Source organism: Gasterosteus aculeatus, chromosome 2 (genome assembly GCF_964276395.1).
Source record: "Gasterosteus aculeatus chromosome 2, fGasAcu3.hap1.1, whole genome shotgun sequence".
NCBI classification, from domain to species: Eukaryota; Metazoa; Chordata; class Actinopteri; order Perciformes; family Gasterosteidae; genus Gasterosteus; species Gasterosteus aculeatus.
Window position 1 is genome coordinate 25312536 of NC_135689.1, and position 20978 is coordinate 25333513.

A 20978-nucleotide genomic window follows, 5' to 3' on the forward strand; every position below is an offset into this window, starting at 1 on the left:
ACCGTCACCACAAATGCTGTGACTGGGAATACCGTCCCTGCCTCTGTCACCACCAACTCATACTTACCTGGCAGGGGAGATACCATGATCAAGAAGGTGGTTCACCCAGGGCGAGGCTCAGTCATTGCACTGCGACTGTGCTGACCACTGCGAATTCCCCAAATGTGGGAATCTCGACTGCATAATTTGTGGTAGTGGGGGACTGCGTTCGCGCTCTCCCCTGATATTGAAGTCAAAGAAAAACCAGGTGTCCCGTTTAATCATCACTGTCTGAATCCCTAGTGAAATCAACCACATTTCAGCAGGATTTTACACGGATTAATCACCACTGCACTGGAGTCTCCGGTGGAGGGAGTCTACAATCAGCAAATCACTGTCTGAATCCAAAGTGAAATCAACCAGATTTCAGCATTAATCATCACTGCGCTGGAGTCTCCAGTGGAGCACGTCTCAAATCAGCAAATCACTGTCTGAATCCAAAGTGAAATCAAGCACATTTCAGCAGGACTTTACACTTTTGCTTGTAAACAAATCAATGAGTTTTTGATGGCTGGTGCTGGGGAATGGGTTTGGCATTGGACAACCGCAGCTCAACCAGTCCCAACCACAAGAGGGATCACTGTTGCGACTGGGATATAAGGCTGCCTGCCACCTGATTCCGCAACTGACTTTGGTTTCTCTTCAATACGCATAAGTCTTTCGCCTTTTACTAAAGACTTCCGTGGAGAGGAACAACAATGAGTTGACCATATTTTTGGCAGGCTCTGCCAATTGGCTGAGCCTCATGTACTTGTGTGAAAAGAAAAGTAGTTGGACAGAGGCTCCTGACAATGGAGCACAAACAAAGTTGTGTTTACTTATCACTGGAGTCACTAGTGCAGCAAGTCTCAAATCACTGTCTGAATCCAAAGTGAAATCAACCAGATTTCAGCAGGATTTTACAGGGATTAATGGTCACTTTACTGGAGTCTCCGGTGGAGCACGTCTCAAATCAGCAAATCACTGTCTGAATTCATTGTGAAATCAACAAGATTTTCAGCAGGAATCATCACTGGAGTCACTAGTGGAGCCTTGCAGCAAGTCTCAAATCTCTGTCTGAATCCATTGTGAAATCAACAAGATTTTCAGCAGGACTTTACAGTGATTAATCATCACTGGAGTCTCTAGTGTCTGAAACAACAGTGAAATCAACCAGATTTCAGCAGGAGTTTACACTTTTGCTTGTAAACAAATCAATGATTTTAGCTTTTTTGAGGACGGGGGCAGCGTGGGGAGTGGGTTGTTAAGTAGCAAGCGACTGCTACGCCCAGTTGAAAGAACCGCACCGCGACAATTGAGATATGTGCTGGTACGTTGGGTCTGCAAACAAACAGTTTGGTGTTATCGCTTCTCGGCCTTTTGGCTAAGATCAAGTGTAGTATCTGTTCTTATCAGTTTAATATCTGATATGTCCTCTATACGAGGACTACATATTAAGCCGATTTTTAGCTCTGGGAGATGAAAAAGGGGCTTGCTCCGTTCACTCCAAGCATCGGCCCGGTATTGCAGCACCTCCGGGAACGGTGCACCCTTTAAATTGTGGAAAATAAAAGAAAGGGTAACCTGAATCAGTGGTGTGGTGTTGGAAATGATTTCTGCTTTGAGTAAAACAAGTCTCACCTCCACATAGTTTTTAAGACTGAGGCTTTTGGCAAGTGACTTATGCTTACTCATCAATAGTGCCTTTGTTTTGCAAGTCTCAAATCACTGATTTTAACTTCACCGATCTGTGAGGACGGTGCCATCTGCGAACCGTCACCACAAATGCTGTGACTGGGAATACCGTCCCTGCCTCTGTCACCACCAACTCATACTTACCTGGCAGGGGAGATACCATGATCAAGAAGGTGGTTCACCCAGGGCGAGGCTCAGTCATTGCACTGCGACTGTGCTGACCACTGCGAATTCCCCAAATGTGGGAATCTCGACTGCATAATTTGTGGTAGTGGGGGACTGCGTTCGCGCTCTCCCCTGATATTGAAGTCAAAGAAAAACCAGGTGTCCCGTTTAATCATCACTGTCTGAATCCCTAGTGAAATCAACCACATTTCAGCAGGATTTTACACGGATTAATCACCACTGCACTGGAGTCTCCGGTGGAGGGAGTCTACAATCAGCAAATCACTGTCTGAATCCAAAGTGAAATCAACCAGATTTCAGCATTAATCATCACTGCGCTGGAGTCTCCAGTGGAGCACGTCTCAAATCAGCAAATCACTGTCTGAATCCAAAGTGAAATCAAGCACATTTCAGCAGGACTTTACACTTTTGCTTGTAAACAAATCAATGAGTTTTTGATGGCTGGTGCTGGGGAATGGGTTTGGCATTGGACAACCGCAGCTCAACCAGTCCCAACCACAAGAGGGATCACTGTTGCGACTGGGATATAAGGCTGCCTGCCACCTGATTCCGCAACTGACTTTGGTTTCTCTTCAATACGCATAAGTCTTTCGCCTTTTACTAAAGACTTCCGTGGAGAGGAACAACAATGAGTTGACCATATTTTTGGCAGGCTCTGCCAATTGGCTGAGCCTCATGTACTTGTGTGAAAAGAAAAGTAGTTGGACAGAGGCTCCTGACAATGGAGCACAAACAAAGTTGTGTTTACTTATCACTGGAGTCACTAGTGCAGCAAGTCTCAAATCACTGTCTGAATCCAAAGTGAAATCAACCAGATTTCAGCAGGATTTTACAGGGATTAATGGTCACTTTACTGGAGTCTCCGGTGGAGCACGTCTCAAATCAGCAAATCACTGTCTGAATTCATTGTGAAATCAACAAGATTTTCAGCAGGAATCATCACTGGAGTCACTAGTGGAGCCTTGCAGCAAGTCTCAAATCTCTGTCTGAATCCATTGTGAAATCAACAAGATTTTCAGCAGGACTTTACAGTGATTAATCATCACTGGAGTCTCTAGTGTCTGAAACAACAGTGAAATCAACCAGATTTCAGCAGGAGTTTACACTTTTGCTTGTAAACAAATCAATGATTTTAGCTTTTTTGAGGACGGGGGCAGCGTGGGGAGTGGGTTGTTAAGTAGCAAGCGACTGCTACGCCCAGTTGAAAGAACCGCACCGCGACAATTGAGATATGTGCTGGTACGTTGGGTCTGCAAACAAACAGTTTGGTGTTATCGCTTCTCGGCCTTTTGGCTAAGATCAAGTGTAGTATCTGTTCTTATCAGTTTAATATCTGATATGTCCTCTATACGAGGACTACATATTAAGCCGATTTTTAGCTCTGGGAGATGAAAAAGGGGCTTGCTCCGTTCACTCCAAGCATCGGCCCGGTATTGCAGCACCTCCGGGAACGGTGCACCCTTTAAATTGTGGAAAATAAAAGAAAGGGTAACCTGAATCAGTGGTGTGGTGTTGGAAATGATTTCTGCTTTGAGTAAAACAAGTCTCACCTCCACATAGTTTTTAAGACTGAGGCTTTTGGCAAGTGACTTATGCTTACTCATCAATAGTGCCTTTGTTTTGCAAGTCTCAAATCACTGATTTTAACTTCACCGATCTGTGAGGACGGTGCCATCTGCGAACCGTCACCACAAATGCTGTGACTGGGAATACCGTCCCTGCCTCTGTCACCACCAACTCATACTTACCTGGCAGGGGAGATACCATGATCAAGAAGGTGGTTCACCCAGGGCGAGGCTCAGTCATTGCACTGCGACTGTGCTGACCACTGCGAATTCCCCAAATGTGGGAATCTCGACTGCATAATTTGTGGTAGTGGGGGACTGCGTTCGCGCTCTCCCCTGATATTGAAGTCAAAGAAAAACCAGGTGTCCCGTTTAATCATCACTGTCTGAATCCCTAGTGAAATCAACCACATTTCAGCAGGATTTTACACGGATTAATCACCACTGCACTGGAGTCTCCGGTGGAGGGAGTCTACAATCAGCAAATCACTGTCTGAATCCAAAGTGAAATCAACCAGATTTCAGCATTAATCATCACTGCGCTGGAGTCTCCAGTGGAGCACGTCTCAAATCAGCAAATCACTGTCTGAATCCAAAGTGAAATCAAGCACATTTCAGCAGGACTTTACACTTTTGCTTGTAAACAAATCAATGAGTTTTTGATGGCTGGTGCTGGGGAATGGGTTTGGCATTGGACAACCGCAGCTCAACCAGTCCCAACCACAAGAGGGATCACTGTTGCGACTGGGATATAAGGCTGCCTGCCACCTGATTCCGCAACTGACTTTGGTTTCTCTTCAATACGCATAAGTCTTTCGCCTTTTACTAAAGACTTCCGTGGAGAGGAACAACAATGAGTTGACCATATTTTTGGCAGGCTCTGCCAATTGGCTGAGCCTCATGTACTTGTGTGAAAAGAAAAGTAGTTGGACAGAGGCTCCTGACAATGGAGCACAAACAAAGTTGTGTTTACTTATCACTGGAGTCACTAGTGCAGCAAGTCTCAAATCACTGTCTGAATCCAAAGTGAAATCAACCAGATTTCAGCAGGATTTTACAGGGATTAATGGTCACTTTACTGGAGTCTCCGGTGGAGCACGTCTCAAATCAGCAAATCACTGTCTGAATTCATTGTGAAATCAACAAGATTTTCAGCAGGAATCATCACTGGAGTCACTAGTGGAGCCTTGCAGCAAGTCTCAAATCTCTGTCTGAATCCATTGTGAAATCAACAAGATTTTCAGCAGGACTTTACAGTGATTAATCATCACTGGAGTCTCTAGTGTCTGAAACAACAGTGAAATCAACCAGATTTCAGCAGGAGTTTACACTTTTGCTTGTAAACAAATCAATGATTTTAGCTTTTTTGAGGACGGGGGCAGCGTGGGGAGTGGGTTGTTAAGTAGCAAGCGACTGCTACGCCCAGTTGAAAGAACCGCACCGCGACAATTGAGATATGTGCTGGTACGTTGGGTCTGCAAACAAACAGTTTGGTGTTATCGCTTCTCGGCCTTTTGGCTAAGATCAAGTGTAGTATCTGTTCTTATCAGTTTAATATCTGATATGTCCTCGATACGAGGACTACATATTAAGCCGATTTTTAGCTCTGGGAGATGAAAAAGGGGCTTGCTCCGTTCACTCCAAGCATCGGCCCGGTATTGCAGCACCTCCGGGAACGGTGCACCCTTTAAATTGTGGAAAATAAAAGAAAGGGTACCCTGAATCAGTGGTGTGGTGTTGGAAATGATTTCTGCTTTGAGTAAAACAAGTCTCACCTCCACATAGTTTTTAAGACTGAGGCTTTTGGCAAGTGACTTATGCTTACTCATCAATAGTGCCTTTGTTTTGCAAGTCTCAAATCACTGATTTTAACTTCACCGATCTGTGAGGACGGTGCCATCTGCGAACCGTCACCACAAATGCTGTGACTGGGAATACCGTCCCTGCCTCTGTCACCACCAACTCATACTTACCTGGCAGGGGAGATACCATGATCAAGAAGGTGGTTCACCCAGGGCGAGGCTCAGTCATTGCACTGCGACTGTGCTGACCACTGCGAATTCCCCAAATGTGGGAATCTCGACTGCATAATTTGTGGTAGTGGGGGACTGCGTTCGCGCTCTCCCCTGATATTGAAGTCAAAGAAAAACCAGGTGTCCCGTTTAATCATCACTGTCTGAATCCATTGTGAAATCAACAAGATTTTCAGCAGGACTTTACAGTGATTAATCATCACTGGAGTCACTAGTGGAGCCTTGCAGCAAGTCTCAAATCTCTGTCTGAATCCATTGTGAAATCAACAAGATTTTCAGCAGGACTTTACAGTGATTAATCATCACTGGAGTCTCTAGTGTCTGAAACAACAGTGAAATCAACCAGATTTCAGCAGGAGTTTACACTTTTGCTTGTAAACAAATCAATGATTTTAGCTTTTTTGAGGACGGGGGCAGCGTGGGGAGTGGGTTGTTAAGTAGCAAGCGACTGCTACGCCCAGTTGAAAGAACCGCACCGCGACAATTGAGATATGTGCTGGTACGTTGGGTCTGCAAACAAACAGTTTGGTGTTATCGCTTCTCGGCCTTTTGGCTAAGATCAAGTGTAGTATCTGTTCTTATCAGTTTAATATCTGATATGTGCTCTATACGAGGACTACATATTAAGCCGATTTTTAGCTCTGGGAGATGAAAAAGGGGCTTGCTCCGTTCACTCCAAGCATCGGCCCGGTATTGCAGCACCTCCGGGAACGGTGCACCCTTTAAATTGTGGAAAATAAAAGAAAGGGTAACCTGAATCAGTGGTGTGGTGTTGGAAATGATTTCTGCTTTGAGTAAAACAAGTCTCACCTCCACATAGTTTTTAAGACTGAGGCTTTTGGCAAGTGACTTATGCTTACTCATCAATAGTGCCTTTGTTTTGCAAGTCTCAAATCACTGATTTTAACTTCACCGATCTGTGAGGACGGTGCCATCTGCGAACCGTCACCACAAATGCTGTGACTGGGAATACCGTCCCTGCCTCTGTCACCACCAACTCATACTTACCTGGCAGGGGAGATACCATGATCAAGAAGGTGGTTCACCCAGGGCGAGGCTCAGTCATTGCACTGCGACTGTGCTGACCACTGCGAATTCCCCAAATGTGGGAATCTCGACTGCATAATTTGTGGTAGTGGGGGACTGCGTTCGCGCTCTCCCCTGATATTGAAGTCAAAGAAAAACCAGGTGTCCCGTTTAATCATCACTGTCTGAATCCCTAGTGAAATCAACCACATTTCAGCAGGATTTTACACGGATTAATCACCACTGCACTGGAGTCTCCGGTGGAGGGAGTCTACAATCAGCAAATCACTGTCTGAATCCAAAGTGAAATCAACCAGATTTCAGCATTAATCATCACTGCGCTGGAGTCTCCAGTGGAGCACGTCTCAAATCAGCAAATCACTGTCTGAATCCAAAGTGAAATCAAGCACATTTCAGCAGGACTTTACACTTTTGCTTGTAAACAAATCAATGAGTTTTTGATGGCTGGTGCTGGGGAATGGGTTTGGCATTGGACAACCGCAGCTCAACCAGTCCCAACCACAAGAGGGATCACTGTTGCGACTGGGATATAAGGCTGCCTGCCACCTGATTCCGCAACTGACTTTGGTTTCTCTTCAATACGCATAAGTCTTTCGCCTTTTACTAAAGACTTCCGTGGAGAGGAACAACAATGAGTTGACCATATTTTTGGCAGGCTCTGCCAATTGGCTGAGCCTCATGTACTTGTGTGAAAAGAAAAGTAGTTGGACAGAGGCTCCTGACAATGGAGCACAAACAAAGTTGTGTTTACTTATCACTGGAGTCACTAGTGCAGCAAGTCTCAAATCACTGTCTGAATCCAAAGTGAAATCAACCAGATTTCAGCAGGATTTTACAGGGATTAATGGTCACTTTACTGGAGTCTCCGGTGGAGCACGTCTCAAATCAGCAAATCACTGTCTGAATTCATTGTGAAATCAACAAGATTTTCAGCAGGAATCATCACTGGAGTCACTAGTGGAGCCTTGCAGCAAGTCTCAAATCTCTGTCTGAATCCATTGTGAAATCAACAAGATTTTCAGCAGGACTTTACAGTGATTAATCATCACTGGAGTCTCTAGTGTCTGAAACAACAGTGAAATCAACCAGATTTCAGCAGGAGTTTACACTTTTGCTTGTAAACAAATCAATGATTTTAGCTTTTTTGAGGACGGGGGCAGCGTGGGGAGTGGGTTGTTAAGTAGCAAGCGACTGCTACGCCCAGTTGAAAGAACCGCACCGCGACAATTGAGATATGTGCTGGTACGTTGGGTCTGCAAACAAACAGTTTGGTGTTATCGCTTCTCGGCCTTTTGGCTAAGATCAAGTGTAGTATCTGTTCTTATCAGTTTAATATCTGATATGTCCTCTATACGAGGACTACATATTAAGCCGATTTTTAGCTCTGGGAGATGAAAAAGGGGCTTGCTCCGTTCACTCCAAGCATCGGCCCGGTATTGCAGCACCTCCGGGAACGGTGCACCCTTTAAATTGTGGAAAATAAAAGAAAGGGTAACCTGAATCAGTGGTGTGGTGTTGGAAATGATTTCTGCTTTGAGTAAAACAAGTCTCACCTCCACATAGTTTTTAAGACTGAGGCTTTTGGCAAGTGACTTATGCTTACTCATCAATAGTGCCTTTGTTTTGCAAGTCTCAAATCACTGATTTTAACTTCACCGATCTGTGAGGACGGTGCCATCTGCGAACCGTCACCACAAATGCTGTGACTGGGAATACCGTCCCTGCCTCTGTCACCACCAACTCATACTTACCTGGCAGGGGAGATACCATGATCAAGAAGGTGGTTCACCCAGGGCGAGGCTCAGTCATTGCACTGCGACTGTGCTGACCACTGCGAATTCCCCAAATGTGGGAATCTCGACTGCATAATTTGTGGTAGTGGGGGACTGCGTTCGCGCTCTCCCCTGATATTGAAGTCAAAGAAAAACCAGGTGTCCCGTTTAATCATCACTGTCTGAATCCATTGTGAAATCAACAAGATTTTCAGCAGGACTTTACAGTGATTAATCATCACTGGAGTCACTAGTGGAGCCTTGCAGCAAGTCTCAAATCTCTGTCTGAATCCATTGTGAAATCAACAAGATTTTCAGCAGGACTTTACAGTGATTAATCATCACTGGAGTCTCTAGTGTCTGAAACAACAGTGAAATCAACCAGATTTCAGCAGGAGTTTACACTTTTGCTTGTAAACAAATCAATGATTTTAGCTTTTTTGAGGACGGGGGCAGCGTGGGGAGTGGGTTGTTAAGTAGCAAGCGACTGCTACGCCCAGTTGAAAGAACCGCACCGCGACAATTGAGATATGTGCTGGTACGTTGGGTCTGCAAACAAACAGTTTGGTGTTATCGCTTCTCGGCCTTTTGGCTAAGATCAAGTGTAGTATCTGTTCTTATCAGTTTAATATCTGATATGTGCTCTATACGAGGACTACATATTAAGCCGATTTTTAGCTCTGGGAGATGAAAAAGGGGCTTGCTCCGTTCACTCCAAGCATCGGCCCGGTATTGCAGCACCTCCGGGAACGGTGCACCCTTTAAATTGTGGAAAATAAAAGAAAGGGTAACCTGAATCAGTGGTGTGGTGTTGGAAATGATTTCTGCTTTGAGTAAAACAAGTCTCACCTCCACATAGTTTTTAAGACTGAGGCTTTTGGCAAGTGACTTATGCTTACTCATCAATAGTGCCTTTGTTTTGCAAGTCTCAAATCACTGATTTTAACTTCACCGATCTGTGAGGACGGTGCCATCTGCGAACCGTCACCACAAATGCTGTGACTGGGAATACCGTCCCTGCCTCTGTCACCACCAACTCATACTTACCTGGCAGGGGAGATACCATGATCAAGAAGGTGGTTCACCCAGGGCGAGGCTCAGTCATTGCACTGCGACTGTGCTGACCACTGCGAATTCCCCAAATGTGGGAATCTCGACTGCATAATTTGTGGTAGTGGGGGACTGCGTTCGCGCTCTCCCCTGATATTGAAGTCAAAGAAAAACCAGGTGTCCCGTTTAATCATCACTGTCTGAATCCCTAGTGAAATCAACCACATTTCAGCAGGATTTTACACGGATTAATCACCACTGCACTGGAGTCTCCGGTGGAGGGAGTCTACAATCAGCAAATCACTGTCTGAATCCAAAGTGAAATCAACCAGATTTCAGCATTAATCATCACTGCGCTGGAGTCTCCAGTGGAGCACGTCTCAAATCAGCAAATCACTGTCTGAATCCAAAGTGAAATCAAGCACATTTCAGCAGGACTTTACACTTTTGCTTGTAAACAAATCAATGAGTTTTTGATGGCTGGTGCTGGGGAATGGGTTTGGCATTGGACAACCGCAGCTCAACCAGTCCCAACCACAAGAGGGATCACTGTTGCGACTGGGATATAAGGCTGCCTGCCACCTGATTCCGCAACTGACTTTGGTTTCTCTTCAATACGCATAAGTCTTTCGCCTTTTACTAAAGACTTCCGTGGAGAGGAACAACAATGAGTTGACCATATTTTTGGCAGGCTCTGCCAATTGGCTGAGCCTCATGTACTTGTGTGAAAAGAAAAGTAGTTGGACAGAGGCTCCTGACAATGGAGCACAAACAAAGTTGTGTTTACTTATCACTGGAGTCACTAGTGCAGCAAGTCTCAAATCACTGTCTGAATCCAAAGTGAAATCAACCAGATTTCAGCAGGATTTTACAGGGATTAATGGTCACTTTACTGGAGTCTCCGGTGGAGCACGTCTCAAATCAGCAAATCACTGTCTGAATTCATTGTGAAATCAACAAGATTTTCAGCAGGAATCATCACTGGAGTCACTAGTGGAGCCTTGCAGCAAGTCTCAAATCTCTGTCTGAATCCATTGTGAAATCAACAAGATTTTCAGCAGGACTTTACAGTGATTAATCATCACTGGAGTCTCTAGTGTCTGAAACAACAGTGAAATCAACCAGATTTCAGCAGGAGTTTACACTTTTGCTTGTAAACAAATCAATGATTTTAGCTTTTTTGAGGACGGGGGCAGCGTGGGGAGTGGGTTGTTAAGTAGCAAGCGACTGCTACGCCCAGTTGAAAGAACCGCACCGCGACAATTGAGATATGTGCTGGTACGTTGGGTCTGCAAACAAACAGTTTGGTGTTATCGCTTCTCGGCCTTTTGGCTAAGATCAAGTGTAGTATCTGTTCTTATCAGTTTAATATCTGATATGTCCTCTATACGAGGACTACATATTAAGCCGATTTTTAGCTCTGGGAGATGAAAAAGGGGCTTGCTCCGTTCACTCCAAGCATCGGCCCGGTATTGCAGCACCTCCGGGAACGGTGCACCCTTTAAATTGTGGAAAATAAAAGAAAGGGTAACCTGAATCAGTGGTGTGGTGTTGGAAATGATTTCTGCTTTGAGTAAAACAAGTCTCACCTCCACATAGTTTTTAAGACTGAGGCTTTTGGCAAGTGACTTATGCTTACTCATCAATAGTGCCTTTGTTTTGCAAGTCTCAAATCACTGATTTTAACTTCACCGATCTGTGAGGACGGTGCCATCTGCGAACCGTCACCACAAATGCTGTGACTGGGAATACCGTCCCTGCCTCTGTCACCACCAACTCATACTTACCTGGCAGGGGAGATACCATGATCAAGAAGGTGGTTCACCCAGGGCGAGGCTCAGTCATTGCACTGCGACTGTGCTGACCACTGCGAATTCCCCAAATGTGGGAATCTCGACTGCATAATTTGTGGTAGTGGGGGACTGCGTTCGCGCTCTCCCCTGATATTGAAGTCAAAGAAAAACCAGGTGTCCCGTTTAATCATCACTGTCTGAATCCCTAGTGAAATCAACCACATTTCAGCAGGATTTTACACGGATTAATCACCACTGCACTGGAGTCTCCAGTGGAGGGAGTCTACAATCAGCAAATCACTGTCTGAATCCAAAGTGAAATCAACCAGATTTCAGCATTAATCATCACTGCGCTGGAGTCTCCAGTGGAGCACGTCTCAAATCAGCAAATCACTGTCTGAATCCAAAGTGAAATCAAGCACATTTCAGCAGGACTTTACACTTTTGCTTGTAAACAAATCAATGAGTTTTTGATGGCTGGTGCTGGGGAATGGGTTTGGCATTGGACAACCGCAGCTCAACCAGTCCCAACCACAAGAGGGATCACTGTTGCGACTGGGATATAAGGCTGCCTGCCACCTGATTCCGCAACTGACTTTGGTTTCTCTTCAATACGCATAAGTCTTTCGCCTTTTACTAAAGACTTCCGTGGAGAGGAACAACAATGAGTTGACCATATTTTTGGCAGGCTCTGCCAATTGGCTGAGCCTCATGTACTTGTGTGAAAAGAAAAGTAGTTGGACAGAGGCTCCTGACAATGGAGCACAAACAAAGTTGTGTTTACTTATCACTGGAGTCACTAGTGCAGCAAGTCTCAAATCACTGTCTGAATCCAAAGTGAAATCAACCAGATTTCAGCAGGATTTTACAGGGATTAATGGTCACTTTACTGGAGTCTCCGGTGGAGCACGTCTCAAATCAGCAAATCACTGTCTGAATTCATTGTGAAATCAACAAGATTTTCAGCAGGAATCATCACTGGAGTCACTAGTGGAGCCTTGCAGCAAGTCTCAAATCTCTGTCTGAATCCATTGTGAAATCAACAAGATTTTCAGCAGGACTTTACAGTGATTAATCATCACTGGAGTCTCTAGTGTCTGAAACAACAGTGAAATCAACCAGATTTCAGCAGGAGTTTACACTTTTGCTTGTAAACAAATCAATGATTTTAGCTTTTTTGAGGACGGGGGCAGCGTGGGGAGTGGGTTGTTAAGTAGCAAGCGACTGCTACGCCCAGTTGAAAGAACCGCACCGCGACAATTGAGATATGTGCTGGTACGTTGGGTCTGCAAACAAACAGTTTGGTGTTATCGCTTCTCGGCCTTTTGGCTAAGATCAAGTGTAGTATCTGTTCTTATCAGTTTAATATCTGATATGTCCTCTATAGGAGGACTACATATTAAGCCGATTTTTAGCTCTGGGAGATGAAAAAGGGGCTTGCTCCGTTCACTCCAAGCATCGGCCCGGTATTGCAGCACCTCCGGGAACGGTGCACCCTTTAAATTGTGGAAAATAAAAGAAAGGGTAACCTGAATCAGTGGTGTGGTGTTGGAAATGATTTCTGCTTTGAGTAAAACAAGTCTCACCTCCACATAGTTTTTAAGACTGAGGCTTTTGGCAAGTGACTTATGCTTACTCATCAATAGTGCCTTTGTTTTGCAAGTCTCAAATCACTGATTTTAACTTCACCGATCTGTGAGGACGGTGCCATCTGCGAACCGTCACCACAAATGCTGTGACTGGGAATACCGTCCCTGCCTCTGTCACCACCAACTCATACTTACCTGGCAGGGGAGATACCATGATCAAGAAGGTGGTTCACCCAGGGCGAGGCTCAGTCATTGCACTGCGACTGTGCTGACCACTGCGAATTCCCCAAATGTGGGAATCTCGACTGCATAATTTGTGGTAGTGGGGGACTGCGTTCGCGCTCTCCCCTGATATTGAAGTCAAAGAAAAACCAGGTGTCCCGTTTAATCATCACTGTCTGAATCCATTGTGAAATCAACAAGATTTTCAGCAGGACTTTACAGTGATTAATCATCACTGGAGTCACTAGTGGAGCCTTGCAGCAAGTCTCAAATCTCTGTCTGAATCCATTGTGAAATCAACAAGATTTTCAGCAGGACTTTACAGTGATTAATCATCACTGGAGTCACTAGTGGAGCCTTGCAGCAAGTCTCAAATCTCTGTCTGAATCCATTGTGAAATCAACAAGATTTTCAGCAGGACTTTACAGTGATTAATCATCACTGGAGTCTCTAGTGTCTGAAACAACAGTGAAATCAACCAGATTTCAGCAGGAGTTTACACTTTTGCTTGTAAACAAATCAATGATTTTAGCTTTTTTGAGGACGGGGGCAGCGTGGGGAGTGGGTTGTTAAGTAGCAAGCGACTGCTACGCCCAGTTGAAAGAACCGCACCGCGACAATTGAGATATGTGCTGGTACGTTGGGTCTGCAAACAAACAGTTTGGTGTTATCGCTTCTCGGCCTTTTGGCTAAGATCAAGTGTAGTATCTGTTCTTATCAGTTTAATATCTGATATGTCCTCTATACGAGGACTACATATTAAGCCGATTTTTAGCTCTGGGAGATGAAAAAGGGGCTTGCTCCGTTCACTCCAAGCATCGGCCCGGTATTGCAGCACCTCCGGGAACGGTGCACCCTTTAAATTGTGGAAAATAAAAGAAAGGGTAACCTGAATCAGTGGTGTGGTGTTGGAAATGATTTCTGCTTTGAGTAAAACAAGTCTCACCTCCACATAGTTTTTAAGACTGAGGCTTTTGGCAAGTGACTTATGCTTACTCATCAATAGTGCCTTTGTTTTGCAAGTCTCAAATCACTGATTTTAACTTCACCGATCTGTGAGGACGGTGCCATCTGCGAACCGTCACCACAAATGCTGTGACTGGGAATACCGTCCCTGCCTCTGTCACCACCAACTCATACTTACCTGGCAGGGGAGATACCATGATCAAGAAGGTGGTTCACCCAGGGCGAGGCTCAGTCATTGCACTGCGACTGTGCTGACCACTGCGAATTCCCCAAATGTGGGAATCTCGACTGCATAATTTGTGGTAGTGGGGGACTGCGTTCGCGCTCTCCCCTGATATTGAAGTCAAAGAAAAACCAGGTGTCCCGTTTAATCATCACTGTCTGAATCCCTAGTGAAATCAACCACATTTCAGCAGGATTTTACACGGATTAATCACCACTGCACTGGAGTCTCCAGTGGAGGGAGTCTACAATCAGCAAATCACTGTCTGAATCCAAAGTGAAATCAACCAGATTTCAGCATTAATCATCACTGCGCTGGAGTCTCCAGTGGAGCACGTCTCAAATCAGCAAATCACTGTCTGAATCCAAAGTGAAATCAAGCACATTTCAGCAGGACTTTACACTTTTGCTTGTAAACAAATCAATGAGTTTTTGATGGCTGGTGCTGGGGAATGGGTTTGGCATTGGACAACCGCAGCTCAACCAGTCCCAACCACAAGAGGGATCACTGTTGCGACTGGGATATAAGGCTGCCTGCCACCTGATTCCGCAACTGACTTTGGTTTCTCTTCAATACGCATAAGTCTTTCGCCTTTTACTAAAGACTTCCGTGGAGAGGAACAACAATGAGTTGACCATATTTTTGGCAGGCTCTGCCAATTGGCTGAGCCTCATGTACTTGTGTGAAAAGAAAAGTAGTTGGACAGAGGCTCCTGACAATGGAGCACAAACAAAGTTGTGTTTACTTATCACTGGAGTCACTAGTGCAGCAAGTCTCAAATCACTGTCTGAATCCAAAGTGAAATCAACCAGATTTCAGCAGGATTTTACAGGGATTAATGGTCACTTTACTGGAGTCTCCGGTGGAGCACGTCTCAAATCAGCAAATCACTGTCTGAATTCATTGTGAAATCAACAAGATTTTCAGCAGGAATCATCACTGGAGTCACTAGTGGAGCCTTGCAGCAAGTCTCAAATCTCTGTCTGAATCCATTGTGAAATCAACAAGATTTTCAGCAGGACTTTACAGTGATTAATCATCACTGGAGTCTCTAGTGTCTGAAACAACAGTGAAATCAACCAGATTTCAGCAGGAGTTTACACTTTTGCTTGTAAACAAATCAATGATTTTAGCTTTTTTGAGGACGGGGGCAGCGTGGGGAGTGGGTTGTTAAGTAGCAAGCGACTGCTACGCCCAGTTGAAAGAACCGCACCGCGACAATTGAGATATGTGCTGGTATGTTGGGTCTGCAAACAAACAGTTTGGTGTTATCGCTTCTCGGCCTTTTGGCTAAGATCAAGTGTAGTATCTGTTCTTATCAGTTTAATATCTGATATGTCCTCTATACGAGGACTACATATTAAGCCGATTTTTAGCTCTGGGAGATGAAAAAGGGGCTTGCTCCGTTCACTCCAAGCATCGGCCCGGTATTGCAGCACCTCCGGGAACGGTGCACCCTTTAAATTGTGGAAAATAAAAGAAAGGGTAACCTGAATCAGTGGTGTGGTGTTGGAAATGATTTCTGCTTTGAGTAAAACAAGTCTCACCTCCACATAGTTTTTAAGACTGAGGCTTTTGGCAAGTGACTTATGCTTACTCATCAATAGTGCCTTTGTTTTGCAAGTCTCAAATCACTGATTTTAACTTCACCGATCTGTGAGGACGGTGCCATCTGCGAACCGTCACCACAAATGCTGTGACTGGGAATACCGTCCCTGCCTCTGTCACCACCAACTCATACTTACCTGGCAGGGGAGATACCATGATCAAGAAGGTGGTTCACCCAGGGCGAGGCTCAGTCATTGCACTGCGACTGTGCTGACCACTGCGAATTCCCCAAATGTGGGAATCTCGACTGCATAATTTGTGGTAGTGGGGGACTGCGTTCGCGCTCTCCCCTGATATTGAAGTCAAAGAAAAACCAGGTGTCCCGTTTAATCATCACTGTCTGAATCCCTAGTGAAATCAACCACATTTCAGCAGGATTTTACACGGATTAATCACCACTGCACTGGAGTCTCCAGTGGAGGGAGTCTACAATCAGCAAATCACTGTCTGAATCCAAAGTGAAATCAACCAGATTTCAGCATTAATCATCACTGCGCTGGAGTCTCCAGTGGAGCACGTCTCAAATCAGCAAATCACTGTCTGAATCCAAAGTGAAATCAAGCACATTTCAGCAGGACTTTACACTTTTGCTTGTAAACAAATCAATGAGTTTTTGATGGCTGGTGCTGGGGAATGGGTTTGGCATTGGACAACCGCAGCTCAACCAGTCCCAACCACAAGAGGGATCACTGTTGCGACTGGGATATAAGGCTGCCTGCCACCTGATTCCGCAACTGACTTTGGTTTCTCTTCAATACGCATAAGTCTTTCGCCTTTTACTAAAGACTTCCGTGGAGAGGAACAACAATGAGTTGACCATATTTTTGGCAGGCTCTGCCAATTGGCTGAGCCTCATGTACTTGTGTGAAAAGAAAAGTAGTTGGACAGAGGCTCCTGACAATGGAGCACAAACAAAGTTGTGTTTACTTATCACTGGAGTCACTAGTGCAGCAAGTCTCAAATCACTGTCTGAATCCAAAGTGAAATCAACCAGATTTCAGCAGGATTTTACAGGGATTAATGGTCACTTTACTGGAGTCTCCGGTGGAGCACGTCTCAAATCAGCAAATCACTGTCTGAATTCATTGTGAAATCAACAAGATTTTCAGCAGGAATCATCACTGGAGTCACTAGTGGAGCCTTGCAGCAAGTCTCAAATCTCTGTCTGAATCCATTGTGAAATCAACAAGATTTTCAGCAGGACTTTACAGTGATTAATCATCACTGGAGTCTCTAGTGTCTGAAACAACAGTGAAATCAACCAGATTTCAGCAGGAGTTTACACTTTTGCTTGTAAACAAATCAATGATTTTAGCTTTTTTGAGGACGGGGGCAGCGTGGGGAGTGGGTTGTTAAGTAGCAAGCGACTGCTACGCCCAGTTGAAAGAACCGCACCGCGACAATTGAGATATGTGCTGGTACGTTGGGTCTGCAAACAAACAGTTTGGTGTTATCGCTTCTCGGCCTTTTGGCTAAGATCAAGTGTAGTATCTGTTCTTATCAGTTTAATATCTGATATGTCCTCTATAGGAGGACTACATATTAAGCCGATTTTTAGCTCTGGGAGATGAAAAAGGGGCTTGCTCCGTTCACTCCAAGCATCGGCCCGGTATTGCAGCACCTCCGGGAACGGTGCACCCTTTAAATTGTGGAAAATAAAAGAAAGGGTAACCTGAATCAGTGGTGTGGTGTTGGAAATGATTTCTGCTTTGAGTAAAACAAGTCTCACCTCCACATAGTTTTTAAGACTGAGGCTTTTGGCAAGTGACTTATGCTTACTCATCAATAGTGCCTTTGTTTTGCAAGTCTCAAATCACTGATTTTAACTTCACCGATCTGTGAGGACGGTGCCATCTGCGAACCGTCACCACAAATGCTGTGACTGGGAATACCGTCCCTGCCTCTGTCACCACCAACTCATACTTACCTGGCAGGGGAGATACCATGATCAAGAAGGTGGTTCACCCAGGGCGAGGCTCAGTCATTGCACTGCGACTGTGCTGACCACTGCGAATTCCCCAAATGTGGGAATCTCGACTGCATAATTTGTGGTAGTGGGGGACTGCGTTCGCGCTCTCCCCTGATATTGAAGTCAAAGAAAAACCAGGTGTCCCGTTTAATCATCACTGTCTGAATCCATTGTGAAATCAACAAGATTTTCAGCAGGACTTTACAGTGATTAATCATCACTGGAGTCACTAGTGGAGCCTTGCAGCAAGTCTCAAATCTCTGTCTGAATCCATTGTGAAATCAACAAGATTTTCAGCAGGACTTTACAGTGATTAATCATCACTGGAGTCACTAGTGGAGCCTTGCAGCAAGTCTCAAATCTCTGTCTGAATCCATTGTGAAATCAACAAGATTTTCAGCAGGACTTTACAGTGATTAATCATCACTGGAGTCTCTAGTGTCTGAAACAACAGTGAAATCAACCAGATTTCAGCAGGAGTTTACACTTTTGCTTGTAAACAAATCAATGATTTTAGCTTTTTTGAGGACGGGGGCAGCGTGGGGAGTGGGTTGTTAAGTAGCAAGCGACTGCTACGCCCAGTTGAAAGAACCGCACCGCGACAATTGAGATATGTGCTGGTACGTTGGGTCTGCAAACAAACAGTTTGGTGTTATCGCTTCTCGGCCTTTTGGCTAAGATCAAGTGTAGTATCTGTTCTTATCAGTTTAATATCTGATATGTCCTCTATACGAGGACTACATATTAAGCCGATTTTTAGCTCTGGGAGATGAAAAAGGGGCTTGCTCCGTTCACTCCAAGCATCGGCCCGGTATTGCAGCACCTCCGGGAACGGTGCACCCTTTAAATTGTGGAAAATAAAAGAAAGGGTAACCTGAATCAGTGGTGTGGTGTTGGAAATGATTTCTGCTTTGAGTAAAACAAGTCTCACCTCCACATAGTTTTTAAGACTGAGGCTTTTGGCAAGTGACTTATGCTTACTCATCAATAGTGCCTTTGTTTTGCAAGTCTCAAATCACTGATTTTAACTTCACCGATCTGTGAGGACGGTGCCATCTGCGAACCGTCACCACAAATGCTGTGACTGGGAATACCGTCCCTGCCTCTGTCACCACCAACTCATACTTACCTGGCAGGGGAGATACCATGATCAAGAAGGTGGTTCACCCAGGGCGAGGCTCAGTCATTGCACTGCGACTGTGCTGACCACTGCGAATTCCCCAAATGTGGGAATCTCGACTGCATAATTTGTGGTAGTGGGGGACTGCGTTCGCGCTCTCCCCTGATATTGAAGTCAAAGAAAAACCAGGTGTCCCGTTTAATCATCACTGTCTGAATCCCTAGTGAAATCAACCACATTTCAGCAGGATTTTACACGGATTAATCACCACTGCACTGGAGTCTCCGGTGGAGGGAGTCTACAATCAGCAAATCACTGTCTGAATCCAAAGTGAAATCAACCAGATTTCAGCATTAATCATCACTGCGCTGGAGTCTCCAGTGGAGCACGTCTCAAATCAGCAAATCACTGTCTGAATCCAAAGTGAAATCAAGCACATTTCAGCAGGACTTTACACTTTTGCTTGTAAACAAATCAATGAGTTTTTGATGGCTGGTGCTGGGGAATGGGTTTGGCATTGGACAACCGCAGCTCAACCAGTCCCAACCACAAGAGGGATCACTGTTGCGACTGGGATATAAGGCTGCCTGCCACCTGATTCCGCAACTGACTTTGGTTTCTCTTCAATACGCATAAGTCTTTCGCCTTTTACTAAAGACTTCCGTGGAGAGGAACAACAATGAGTTGACCATATTTTTGGCAGGCTCTGCCAATTGGCTGAGCCTCATGTACTTGTGTGAAAAGAAAAGTAGTTGGACAGAGGCTCCTGACAATGGAGCACAAACAAAGTTGTGTTTACTTATCACTGGAGTCACTAGTGCAGCAAGTCTCAAATCACTGTCTGAATCCAAAGTGAAATCAACCAGATTTCAGCAGGATTTTACAGGGATTAATGGTCACTTTACTGGAGTCTCCGGTGGAGCACGTCTCAAATCAGCAAATCACTGTCTGAATTCATTGTGAAATCAACAAGATTTTCAGCAGGAATCATCACTGGAGTCACTAGTGGAGCCTTGCAGCAAGTCTCAAATCTCTGTCTGAATCCATTGTGAAATCAACAAGATTTTCAGCAGGACTTTACAGTGATTAATCATCACTGGAGTCTCTAGTGTCTGAAACAACAGTGAAATCAACCAGATTTCAGCAGGAGTTTACACTTTTGCTTGTAAACAAATCAATGATTTTAGCTTTTTTGAGGACGGGGGCAGCGTGGGGAGTGGGTTGTTAAGTAGCAAGCGACTGCTACGCCCAGTTGAAAGAACCGCACCGCGACAATTGAGATATGTGCTGGTACGTTGGGTCTGCAAACAAACAGTTTGGTGTTATCGCTTCTCGGCCTTTTGGCTAAGATCAAGTGTAGTATCTGTTCTTATCAGTTTAATATCTGATATGTCCTCTATAGGAGGACTACATATTAAGCCGATTTTTAGCTCTGGGAGATGAAAAAGGGGCTTGCTCCGTTCACTCCAAGCATCGGCCCGGTATTGCAGCACCTCCGGGAACGGTGCACCCTTTAAATTGTGGAAAATAAAAGAAAGGGTAACCTGAATCAGTGGTGTGGTGTTGGAAATGATTTCTGCTTTGAGTAAAACAAGTCTCACCTCCACATAGTTTTTAAGACTGAGGCTTTTGGCAAGTGACTTATGCTTACTCATCAATAGTGCCTTTGTTTTGCAAGTCTCAAATCACTGATTTTAACTTCACCGATCTGTGAGGACGGTGCCATCTGCGAACCGTCACCACAAATGCTGTGACTGGGAATACCGTCCCTGCCTCTGTCACCACCAACTCATACTTACCTGGCAGGGGAGATACCATGATCAAGAAGGTGGTTCACCCAGGGCGAGGCTCAGTCATTGCACTGCGACTGTGCTGACCACTGCGAATTCCCCAAATGTGGGAATCTCGACTGCATAATTTGTGGTAGTGGGGGACTGCGTTCGCGCTCTCCCCTGATATTGAAGTCAAAGAAAAACCAGGTGTCCCGTTTAATCATCACTGTCTGAATCCATTGTGAAATCAACAAGATTTTCAGCAGGACTTTACAGTGATTAATCATCACTGGAGTCACTAGTGGAGCCTTGCAGCAAGTCTCAAATCTCTGTCTGAATCCATTGTGAAA

At 45.0% G+C, this 20978-nt stretch overlaps 36 non-coding genes across 36 annotated transcripts; all 36 read left to right on the forward strand.

Moving 5' to 3' along the window:
- The first annotated feature begins 59 nt into the window (after positions 1-59).
- LOC144400143 (U1 spliceosomal RNA) lies at positions 60-223 on the forward strand. Its single transcript, XR_013462081.1, has one exon. It is a non-coding gene; the product is annotated as a U1 spliceosomal RNA (small nuclear RNA).
- Positions 224-665: 442 nt separating this feature from the next.
- Positions 666-780, forward strand: LOC144400651 (U5 spliceosomal RNA). The gene has a single exon (XR_013462586.1). It is a non-coding gene; the product is annotated as a U5 spliceosomal RNA (small nuclear RNA).
- Positions 781-1382: 602 nt separating this feature from the next.
- On the forward strand, positions 1383-1573 carry LOC144400382 (U2 spliceosomal RNA). Its single transcript, XR_013462320.1, has one exon. It is a non-coding gene; the product is annotated as a U2 spliceosomal RNA (small nuclear RNA).
- A 276-nt stretch (positions 1574-1849) lies between these two features.
- LOC144400144 (U1 spliceosomal RNA) lies at positions 1850-2013 on the forward strand. Its single transcript, XR_013462082.1, has one exon. It is a non-coding gene; the product is annotated as a U1 spliceosomal RNA (small nuclear RNA).
- A 442-nt stretch (positions 2014-2455) lies between these two features.
- Positions 2456-2570, forward strand: LOC144400652 (U5 spliceosomal RNA). Its single transcript, XR_013462587.1, has one exon. It is a non-coding gene; the product is annotated as a U5 spliceosomal RNA (small nuclear RNA).
- A 602-nt stretch (positions 2571-3172) lies between these two features.
- LOC144400383 (U2 spliceosomal RNA) lies at positions 3173-3363 on the forward strand. Its single transcript, XR_013462321.1, has one exon. It is a non-coding gene; the product is annotated as a U2 spliceosomal RNA (small nuclear RNA).
- A 276-nt stretch (positions 3364-3639) lies between these two features.
- On the forward strand, positions 3640-3803 carry LOC144400145 (U1 spliceosomal RNA). The gene has a single exon (XR_013462083.1). It is a non-coding gene; the product is annotated as a U1 spliceosomal RNA (small nuclear RNA).
- Positions 3804-4245: 442 nt separating this feature from the next.
- Positions 4246-4360, forward strand: LOC144400653 (U5 spliceosomal RNA). Its single transcript, XR_013462588.1, has one exon. It is a non-coding gene; the product is annotated as a U5 spliceosomal RNA (small nuclear RNA).
- Positions 4361-4962: 602 nt separating this feature from the next.
- Positions 4963-5153, forward strand: LOC144400231 (U2 spliceosomal RNA). Its single transcript, XR_013462169.1, has one exon. It is a non-coding gene; the product is annotated as a U2 spliceosomal RNA (small nuclear RNA).
- Positions 5154-5429: 276 nt separating this feature from the next.
- Positions 5430-5593, forward strand: LOC144400146 (U1 spliceosomal RNA). The gene has a single exon (XR_013462084.1). It is a non-coding gene; the product is annotated as a U1 spliceosomal RNA (small nuclear RNA).
- A 437-nt stretch (positions 5594-6030) lies between these two features.
- Positions 6031-6221, forward strand: LOC144400431 (U2 spliceosomal RNA). The gene has a single exon (XR_013462369.1). It is a non-coding gene; the product is annotated as a U2 spliceosomal RNA (small nuclear RNA).
- A 276-nt stretch (positions 6222-6497) lies between these two features.
- Positions 6498-6661, forward strand: LOC144400147 (U1 spliceosomal RNA). The gene has a single exon (XR_013462085.1). It is a non-coding gene; the product is annotated as a U1 spliceosomal RNA (small nuclear RNA).
- A 442-nt stretch (positions 6662-7103) lies between these two features.
- Positions 7104-7218, forward strand: LOC144400654 (U5 spliceosomal RNA). The gene has a single exon (XR_013462589.1). It is a non-coding gene; the product is annotated as a U5 spliceosomal RNA (small nuclear RNA).
- A 602-nt stretch (positions 7219-7820) lies between these two features.
- LOC144400384 (U2 spliceosomal RNA) lies at positions 7821-8011 on the forward strand. Its single transcript, XR_013462322.1, has one exon. It is a non-coding gene; the product is annotated as a U2 spliceosomal RNA (small nuclear RNA).
- A 276-nt stretch (positions 8012-8287) lies between these two features.
- On the forward strand, positions 8288-8451 carry LOC144400149 (U1 spliceosomal RNA). The gene has a single exon (XR_013462087.1). It is a non-coding gene; the product is annotated as a U1 spliceosomal RNA (small nuclear RNA).
- Positions 8452-8888: 437 nt separating this feature from the next.
- Positions 8889-9079, forward strand: LOC144400432 (U2 spliceosomal RNA). The gene has a single exon (XR_013462370.1). It is a non-coding gene; the product is annotated as a U2 spliceosomal RNA (small nuclear RNA).
- A 276-nt stretch (positions 9080-9355) lies between these two features.
- Positions 9356-9519, forward strand: LOC144400150 (U1 spliceosomal RNA). Its single transcript, XR_013462088.1, has one exon. It is a non-coding gene; the product is annotated as a U1 spliceosomal RNA (small nuclear RNA).
- A 442-nt stretch (positions 9520-9961) lies between these two features.
- LOC144400655 (U5 spliceosomal RNA) lies at positions 9962-10076 on the forward strand. Its single transcript, XR_013462590.1, has one exon. It is a non-coding gene; the product is annotated as a U5 spliceosomal RNA (small nuclear RNA).
- A 602-nt stretch (positions 10077-10678) lies between these two features.
- Positions 10679-10869, forward strand: LOC144400385 (U2 spliceosomal RNA). Its single transcript, XR_013462323.1, has one exon. It is a non-coding gene; the product is annotated as a U2 spliceosomal RNA (small nuclear RNA).
- A 276-nt stretch (positions 10870-11145) lies between these two features.
- On the forward strand, positions 11146-11309 carry LOC144400151 (U1 spliceosomal RNA). Its single transcript, XR_013462089.1, has one exon. It is a non-coding gene; the product is annotated as a U1 spliceosomal RNA (small nuclear RNA).
- Positions 11310-11751: 442 nt separating this feature from the next.
- On the forward strand, positions 11752-11866 carry LOC144400656 (U5 spliceosomal RNA). The gene has a single exon (XR_013462591.1). It is a non-coding gene; the product is annotated as a U5 spliceosomal RNA (small nuclear RNA).
- Positions 11867-12468: 602 nt separating this feature from the next.
- On the forward strand, positions 12469-12659 carry LOC144400232 (U2 spliceosomal RNA). Its single transcript, XR_013462170.1, has one exon. It is a non-coding gene; the product is annotated as a U2 spliceosomal RNA (small nuclear RNA).
- A 276-nt stretch (positions 12660-12935) lies between these two features.
- On the forward strand, positions 12936-13099 carry LOC144400152 (U1 spliceosomal RNA). The gene has a single exon (XR_013462090.1). It is a non-coding gene; the product is annotated as a U1 spliceosomal RNA (small nuclear RNA).
- Positions 13100-13639: 540 nt separating this feature from the next.
- LOC144400386 (U2 spliceosomal RNA) lies at positions 13640-13830 on the forward strand. The gene has a single exon (XR_013462324.1). It is a non-coding gene; the product is annotated as a U2 spliceosomal RNA (small nuclear RNA).
- A 276-nt stretch (positions 13831-14106) lies between these two features.
- On the forward strand, positions 14107-14270 carry LOC144400153 (U1 spliceosomal RNA). Its single transcript, XR_013462091.1, has one exon. It is a non-coding gene; the product is annotated as a U1 spliceosomal RNA (small nuclear RNA).
- Positions 14271-14712: 442 nt separating this feature from the next.
- LOC144400657 (U5 spliceosomal RNA) lies at positions 14713-14827 on the forward strand. Its single transcript, XR_013462592.1, has one exon. It is a non-coding gene; the product is annotated as a U5 spliceosomal RNA (small nuclear RNA).
- A 602-nt stretch (positions 14828-15429) lies between these two features.
- On the forward strand, positions 15430-15620 carry LOC144400387 (U2 spliceosomal RNA). Its single transcript, XR_013462325.1, has one exon. It is a non-coding gene; the product is annotated as a U2 spliceosomal RNA (small nuclear RNA).
- A 276-nt stretch (positions 15621-15896) lies between these two features.
- Positions 15897-16060, forward strand: LOC144400155 (U1 spliceosomal RNA). The gene has a single exon (XR_013462093.1). It is a non-coding gene; the product is annotated as a U1 spliceosomal RNA (small nuclear RNA).
- A 442-nt stretch (positions 16061-16502) lies between these two features.
- LOC144400659 (U5 spliceosomal RNA) lies at positions 16503-16617 on the forward strand. The gene has a single exon (XR_013462594.1). It is a non-coding gene; the product is annotated as a U5 spliceosomal RNA (small nuclear RNA).
- Positions 16618-17219: 602 nt separating this feature from the next.
- Positions 17220-17410, forward strand: LOC144400234 (U2 spliceosomal RNA). Its single transcript, XR_013462172.1, has one exon. It is a non-coding gene; the product is annotated as a U2 spliceosomal RNA (small nuclear RNA).
- Positions 17411-17686: 276 nt separating this feature from the next.
- Positions 17687-17850, forward strand: LOC144400156 (U1 spliceosomal RNA). Its single transcript, XR_013462094.1, has one exon. It is a non-coding gene; the product is annotated as a U1 spliceosomal RNA (small nuclear RNA).
- A 540-nt stretch (positions 17851-18390) lies between these two features.
- Positions 18391-18581, forward strand: LOC144400388 (U2 spliceosomal RNA). Its single transcript, XR_013462326.1, has one exon. It is a non-coding gene; the product is annotated as a U2 spliceosomal RNA (small nuclear RNA).
- Positions 18582-18857: 276 nt separating this feature from the next.
- Positions 18858-19021, forward strand: LOC144400157 (U1 spliceosomal RNA). The gene has a single exon (XR_013462095.1). It is a non-coding gene; the product is annotated as a U1 spliceosomal RNA (small nuclear RNA).
- A 442-nt stretch (positions 19022-19463) lies between these two features.
- On the forward strand, positions 19464-19578 carry LOC144400660 (U5 spliceosomal RNA). Its single transcript, XR_013462595.1, has one exon. It is a non-coding gene; the product is annotated as a U5 spliceosomal RNA (small nuclear RNA).
- Positions 19579-20180: 602 nt separating this feature from the next.
- On the forward strand, positions 20181-20371 carry LOC144400235 (U2 spliceosomal RNA). Its single transcript, XR_013462173.1, has one exon. It is a non-coding gene; the product is annotated as a U2 spliceosomal RNA (small nuclear RNA).
- A 276-nt stretch (positions 20372-20647) lies between these two features.
- LOC144400158 (U1 spliceosomal RNA) lies at positions 20648-20811 on the forward strand. The gene has a single exon (XR_013462096.1). It is a non-coding gene; the product is annotated as a U1 spliceosomal RNA (small nuclear RNA).
- Positions 20812-20978: the final 167 nt, after the last annotated feature.